Genomic DNA, 8,159 nt, shown 5'->3' with positions numbered 1-8,159 from the left:
GAGCGGTTTTACGTGTACATCTTCCATCGGTAATATAAACGAATAATCAGGAACATTATAGTTAATCTAATGAAAACACATTGATTTTTATCATTTGTATTGGAAACAACATTGTCATATGTCTTTTCTTGGATCTAAATAATACGAAATCTCACTCTATGATTCGAAGTTAAAATCCTCAAAAATGGTAAAATAGTGACTTTTTTCACGTTTTTCATGTAGTTTGATATTACGTATATATGTTCGTTTTTACCAATATTTCGATACTATTTCATGTATTATCACAATATGTGATTTTGCCTTCAAATCTCAGAATTTCGCATAATATTGCATTTTAAGCAGGTTTTCTAGCATTTGTTTCGTACGAAAAATCATCGAATTTAGCAGTATTTTGATGTTTATCATCCCCTTTTCCTTAATGTGATTTAAACAAAATATCATCAAATTAGACAATATTTTGCCGTTTTTCTACGTTTTTTAAAATTTTCAGTTTATTGGTATTAATTCATATATATACGATAAATATGATGCACACTCATAATTCATTAGATAATAACCTTTAATACTCCCTTTTCAATCATTTACATGTTTCTCGTTAAAATTCTGAGTAAGATATTGAAAAGGGGAGAAGTTCGGTTTTTATTGCATATATCGACGTTTCAGCCGGAATAGAGCGGTTTTCTTGTACATCGTCCATCGGTAATATAAACGGAAAATCAGGTACATTTTTGTTTATTCAAATGAAAACTCATTGATTTTTATCATTTGTATTGGAAACAACATTGTCATATGTCTTTTCTTGGATCTAAATAATAGGAAATCTCGCTCTATGATTCGAAGTGAGCATCCTCTAATATGGTTAAATAGTGATTTTTTTCATGTTTTTCTTGTAGTTTGATATTACGTATATATATTCGTTTTTACCAATATTTCGATAGTATTTCATGTAGTATCACAATATGTGATTTGGCTTTCAAATCTCAGAATTTCGCGTAATATTGCATTTCAAGCAGGTTTTCTTGCATTTTGTTTCGTACGAAAAATCACCGAATTTAGCAGTATTTTGACGTTTATCATCCCCTTTTCCTTAATGTGATTTAAACAAAACATCATCAAATTAGACAATATTTTGCCGTTTTTCTACGTTTTTGAGAATTTTCAGTTTATTGGTTTTAATTCATATATATACGATAAATATGATGCACACTCATAATTCATTAGATAATAACCTTTAATACTCCCTTTTCAATCATTTACATGTTTCTCGTTAAAATTCTGAGTAAGATATTGAAAAGGGGAGAAGTTCGGTTTTTATTGCATATATCGACGTTTCAGCCGGAATAGAGCGGTTTTACGTGTACATCTTCCATCGTGTAATATAAACGGAAAATCAGGAACATTTTAGTTAATCTAATGAAAACACATTGATTTTTATCATTTGTATTGGAAAAACCATTGTCATATCCCTTTTCATGGATCTAAATAATAGGAAATCTCGCTCTATGATTCGAAGTGAAAATCCTCTAATATGGTAAAATAGTGATTTTTTTCATGTTTTTCATGTAGTTTGATATTACGTATATATATTCGTTTTTACCAATATTTCGATACTATTTCATGTAGTATCAAAATATGTGATTTGTCCTTCAAATCTCAGAATTTCGCATAATATTGCATTTTAAGCAGGTTTTCTTGCATTTTGTTTCGTACGAAAAATCATCGAATTTAGCAATATTTTGACGTTTATCATCCCCTTTTCCTAAATGTGATTTAAACAAAATATCATCGAATTATACAATATTTTGCCGTTTTTCTACGTTTTTGTGAATTTTCAGTTTATTGGTATTAATTCATATATATACGATAAATATGATGCACACACATAATTCATTAGATTATAACCTTTAATACTCCCATTTCAATCATTTATTTGTTTCTCGTTTAAATACTGAGTAAGATATTGAAAAGGGGAGAAGTTCGGTTTTTATTGCATATATCGACGTTTCAGCCGGATTAGAGCGGTTTTCTTGTACATCTTCCATTGGTAATATAAACGGAAAATCAGGTACATTTTTGTTTATTCAAATGAAAACTCATTGATTTTTATCATTGTAAACAACTTGTATTGGAAACAACATTGTCATACGTCTTTTCTTGGATCTAAATAATACGAAATCTCACTCTATGATTCGAAGTTGAAATCCTTAAATATGGTAAAATAGTGACTTTTTTCACGTTTTTCATGTAGTTTGATATTAAGTATATATATTCGTTTTTACCAATATTTCGATACTATTTCATGTATTATCACAATATGTGATTTGGCCTTCAAATCTCAGAATTTCGCATAATATTGCATTTTAAGCAGGTTTTCTTGCATTTTGTTTCGTACGAAAAATCATCGAATTTAGCAATATTTTGACGTTTATCATCCCCTTTTCCTTAATGTGATTTAAAGAAAATATCATCGAATTAGACAATATTTTGCCGTTTTTCTACGTTTTTGTGAATTTTCAGTTTATTGGTATTAATTCATATATATACGATGAATATGATGCACACACATAATTCATTAGATAATAACCTTTAATACTTACTTTTACTAATACTTTACTTATTTATTTGTTTCTCGTTTAAATACTGAGTAAGATATTGAAAAGGGGAGAAGTTCGGTTTTTATTGCATATATCGACGTTTCAGCCGGAATAGAGCGGTTTTCTTGTACATCTTCCATCGGTAATATAAACGGAAAATGAGGAACATTTTAGTTAATTCTAATGAAAACACATTGATTCTTATCATTTGCATTGGAAACAACATTGTCATATGTCTTTTCTTGGATCTAAATAATACGAAACCTCGCTCTATGATTCGAAGTTAAAATCCTCAAATTTGGTAAAATAGTGACTTTTTTCAGGTTTTTCATGTAGTTTGATATTACGTATATATATTCGTTTTTACCAATATTTCGATAGTATTTCATGTAGTATCACAATATGTGATTTGGCCTTCAAATCTCAGAATTTCGCATAATATTGCATTTCAAGCAGGTTTTCTTGCATTTTGTTTCGTACGAAAAATCACCGAATTTAGCAGTATTTTGACGTTTATCATCCCCTTATCCTTAATGTGATTTAAACAAAATATCATCGAATTAGACAATATTTTGCCGTTTTTCTACGTTTTTGTGAATTTTCAGTTTATTGGTATTAATTCATATATATACGATAAATATGATGCACACTCATAATTCATTAGATAATAACCTTTAATACTCCTTTTTCAATCATTTACTTGTTTCTCGTTAAAATACTGAGTAAGATATTGAAAAGGGGAGAAGTTCGGTTTTTATTGCATATATCGACGTTTCAGCCGGAATAGAGCGGTTTTACGTGTACATCTTCCATCGGTAATATAAACGAATAATCGGGAATATTATAGTTAATCTAATGAAAACACATTGATTTTTATCATTTGTATTGGAAACAACATTGTCATATGTCTTTTCTTGGATCTAAATAATACGAAATCTCACTCTATGATTCGAAGTTAAAATCCTCAAAAATGGTAAAATAGTGACTTTTTTCACGTTTTTCATGTAGTTTGATATTACGTATATATGTTCGTTTTTACCAATATTTCGATACTATTTCATGTATTATCACAATATGTGACTTGGCCTTCAAATCTCAGAATTTCGCATAATATTGCATTTCAAACAGGTTTTCTTGCATTTTGTTTCGTACGAAAAATCATCGAATTTAGCAATATTTTGACGTTTATCATCCCCTTTTCCTTAATGTGATTTAAACAAAATATCATCGAATTAGACAATATTTTGCCGTTTTTCTACGTTTTTGAGAATTTTCAGTTTATTGGTATTAATTCATATATATACGATAAATATGATGCACACTCATAATTCATTAGATAATAACCTTTAATACTCCCTTTTCAATCATTTACATGTTTCTCGTTAAAATTCTGAGTAAGATATTGAAAAGGGGAGAAGTTCGGTTTTTATTGCATATATCGACGTTTCAGCCGGAATAGAGCGGTTTTCTAGTACATCTTCCATCGGTAATATAAACGGAAAATCAGGAACATTTTAGTTAATCTAATGAAAACACATTGATTTTTATCATTTGTATTGGAAATAACATTGTCATATCTCTTTTCATGGATCTAAATAATAGGAAATCTCGCTCTATGATTCTAAGTGAAAATCCTCTAATATGGTAAAATAGTGATTTTTTTCATGCTTTTCATGTAGTTTAATATTACGTATATATATTCGTTTTTACCAATATTTCGATACTATTTCATGTATTATCACAATATGTGATTTGGCCTTCAAATCTCAGAATTTCGCATAATATTGCATTTTAAGCAGGTTTTCTTGCATTTTGTTTCGTACGAAAAATCATCGAATTTAGCAATATTTTGACGTTTATCATCCCCTTTTCCTTAATGTGATTTAAACAAATTATCATCGAATTAGACAATATTTTGCCGTTTTTCTACGTTTTTGAGAATTTTCAGTTTATTGGTATTAATTCATATATATACGATAAATATGATGCACACTCATAATTCATTAGATAATAACCTTTAATACTCCCTTTTCAATCATTTACATGTTTCTCGTTAAAATTCTGAGTAAGATATTGAAAAGGGGAGAAGTTCGGTTTTTATTGCATATATCGACGTTTCAGCCGGAATAGAGCGGTTTTCTTGTACATCTTCCATCGGTAATATAAACGGAAAATCAGGTACATTTTTGTTTATTCAAATGAAAACTCATTGATTTTTATCATTTGTATTGGAAACAACATTGTCATATGTCTTTTCTTGGATCTAAATAATAGGAAATCTCGCTCTATGATTCGAAGTGAACATCCTCTAATATGGTTAAATAGTGATTTTTTTCATGTTTTTCTTGTAGTTTGATATTACGTATATATATTCGATTTTACCAATATTTCGATAGTATTTCATGTAGTATCACAATATGTGATTTGGCTTTCAAATCTCAGAATTTCGCATAATATTGCATTTCAAGCAGGTTTTCTTGCATTTTGTTTCGTACGAAAAATCACCGAATTTAGCAGTATTTTGACGTTTATCATCCCCTTTTCCTTAATGTGATTTAAACAAAACATCATCAAATTAGACAATATTTTGCCGTTTTTCTACGTTTTTGTGAATTTTCAGTTCATTGTTATTAATTCATATATATACGATAAATATGATGCACACTCATAATTCATTAGATAATAACCTTTAATACTCCCTTTTCAATCATTTACATGTTTCTCGTTAAAATTCTGAGTAAGATATTGAAAAGGGGAGAAGTTCGGTTTTTATTGCATATATCGACGTTTCAGCCGGAATAGAGCGGTTTTTACGTGTACATCTTCCATCGGTAATATAAACGAATAATCAGGAACATTATAGTTAATCTAATGAAAACACATTGATTTTTATCATTTGTATTGGAAACAACATTGTCATATGTCTTTTCTTGGATCTAAATAATACGAAATCTCACTCTATGATTCGAAGTTAAAATCCTCAAATATGGTAAAATAGTGACTTTTTTCACGTTTTTCATGTAGTTTGATATTACGTATATATGTTCGTTTTTAACAATATTTCGATACTATTTCATGTATTATCACAATATGTGATTTGGCCTTCAAATCTCAGAATTTCGCATAATATTGCATTTTAAGCAGGTTTTCTTGCATTTTGTTTCGTACGAAAAATCATCGAATTTAGCAATATTTTGACGTTTATCATCCCCTTTTCCTTAATGTGATTTAAACAAAATATCATCGAATTAGACAATATTTTGCCGTTTTTCTACGTTTTTGTGAATTTTCAGTTTATTGGTATTAATTCATAAATATACGATAAATATGATGCACACACAGAATTCATTAGATAATAACCTTTAATACTTCCATTTCAATCATTTATTTGTTTATCCTTAAAATACTGAGTAAGATATTGAAAAGGGGAGAAGTTCGGTTTTTATTGCATATATCGACGTTTCAGCCGGAATAGACCGGTTTTCTTGCACATCTTCCATCGGTAATATAAACGGAAAATGAGGAACATTTTAGTTAATTCTAAAGAAAACACATTGATTCTTATCATTTGCATTGGAAACAACATTGTCATATGTCTTTTCTTGGATCTAAATAATACGAAACCTCGCTCTATGATTCGAAGTTAAAATCCTCAAATTTGGTAAAATACTGACTTTTTTCAGGTTTTTCAAGTAGTTTGATATTACGTATATATATTCGTTTTTACCAATATTTCGATACTATTTCATGTAGTATCACAATATGTGATTTGGCCTTCAAATCTCAGAATTTCGCATAATATTGCATTTCAAGCAGGTTTTCTTGCATTTTGTTTCGTACGAAAAATCACCGAATTTAGCAGTATTTTGACGTTTATCATCCCCTTTTCCTTAATGTGATTTAAACAAAATATCATCGAATTAGACAATATTTTGCCGTTTTTCTACGTTTTTGTGAATTTTCAGTTTATTAGTATTAATTCATATATATACGATAAATATGATGCACACTCATAATTCATTAGATAATAACCTTTAATACTCCCTTTTCAATCATTTATTTGTTTCTCGTTAAAATACTGAGTAAGATATTGAAAAGGGGAGAAGTTCGGTTTTTATTGCATATATCGACGTTTCACCCGGAATAGAGCGGTTTTCTTGTACATCTTCCATCGGTAATATAAACGGAAAATCAGGAACATTTTAGTAAATTCTAATAAAAACACATTGATTCTTATCATTTGCATTGGAAACAACATTGTCATATGTCTTTTCTTGGATCTAAATAATACGAAACCTTGCTCTATGATTCGAAGTTAAAATCCTCAAATTTGGTAAAATATTGACTTTTTTCACGTTTTTCACGTAGTTTGATATTACGTATATATATTCGTTTTTACCAATATTTCGATAGTATTTCATGTAGTATCACAATATGTGATTTGGCTTTCAAATCTCAGAATTTCGCATAATATTGCATTTCAAGCAGGTTTTCTTGCATTTTTGTTTCGTACGAAAAATCATCGAATTTAGCAATATTTTGACGTTTATCATCCCCTTTTCCTTAATGTGATCTAAACAAAAAATCATCGAATTAGACAATATTTTGCCGTTTTTCTCCGTTTTTGTGAATTTTCAGTTTATTGGTATTAATTCATATATATGCGATAAATATGATGCACACACATAATTCATTAGATAATAACCTTTAACACTTACTTTACTAATACTTTACTTATTTATTTGTTTCTCGTTTAAATACTGAGTAAGATATTGAAAAAGGGGAGAAGTTCGGTTTTTACTGCATATATCGACGTTTCAGCCGGATTAAAGCTGTTTTACGTGTACATCTTCCATCGGTAATATAAACGGAAAATCAGGAACATTTTAGTTAATCTAATGAAAACTCATTGATTTTCATCATTTGTATTGGAAACAACATTGTCATATCTCTTTTCTTGGATCTCAATAATAGGAAATCTCGCTCTATGATTCGAAGTTAAAATCCTCAAATTTGGTAAAATAGTGATTTTTTTCACGTTTTTCATGTAGTTTGATATAACATATATATACTCGTTTTTACCAATTTTTCGATACTATTTCATGTAGTATCACAATATGTGATTTGTCCTTTAAATCTTAGAATTTCGCATAATATTGCATTTCAAGCAGGTTTTCTTGCATTTTGTTTCGTACGAAAAATCATCGAATTTAGCAATATTTTGACGTTTATCATCCCCTTTTCTTTAATGTGATTTAAACAAAATATCATCGAATTAGACAATATTTTGCCGTTTTTCTACGTTTTTGTGAATTTTCAGTTTATTGGTATTAATTCATAAATATACGATAAATATGATGCACACACAGAATTCATTAGATAATAACCTTTAATACTTCCTTTTCAATCATTTATTTGTTTATCGTTAAAATACTGAGAAAGATATTGAAAAGGGGAGAAGTTCGGTTTTTATTGCATATATCGACGTTTCAGCCGGAATAGAGCGGTTTTCTTGTACATCTTCCATCGGTAATATAAACGGAAAATCAGGAACATTTTTGTTTA

Source organism: Procambarus clarkii, chromosome 37, assembly GCF_040958095.1.
Source record: "Procambarus clarkii isolate CNS0578487 chromosome 37, FALCON_Pclarkii_2.0, whole genome shotgun sequence".
Classification (NCBI taxonomy): domain Eukaryota; kingdom Metazoa; phylum Arthropoda; class Malacostraca; order Decapoda; family Cambaridae; genus Procambarus; species Procambarus clarkii.
This window is presented reverse-complemented; position numbering follows the sequence as displayed.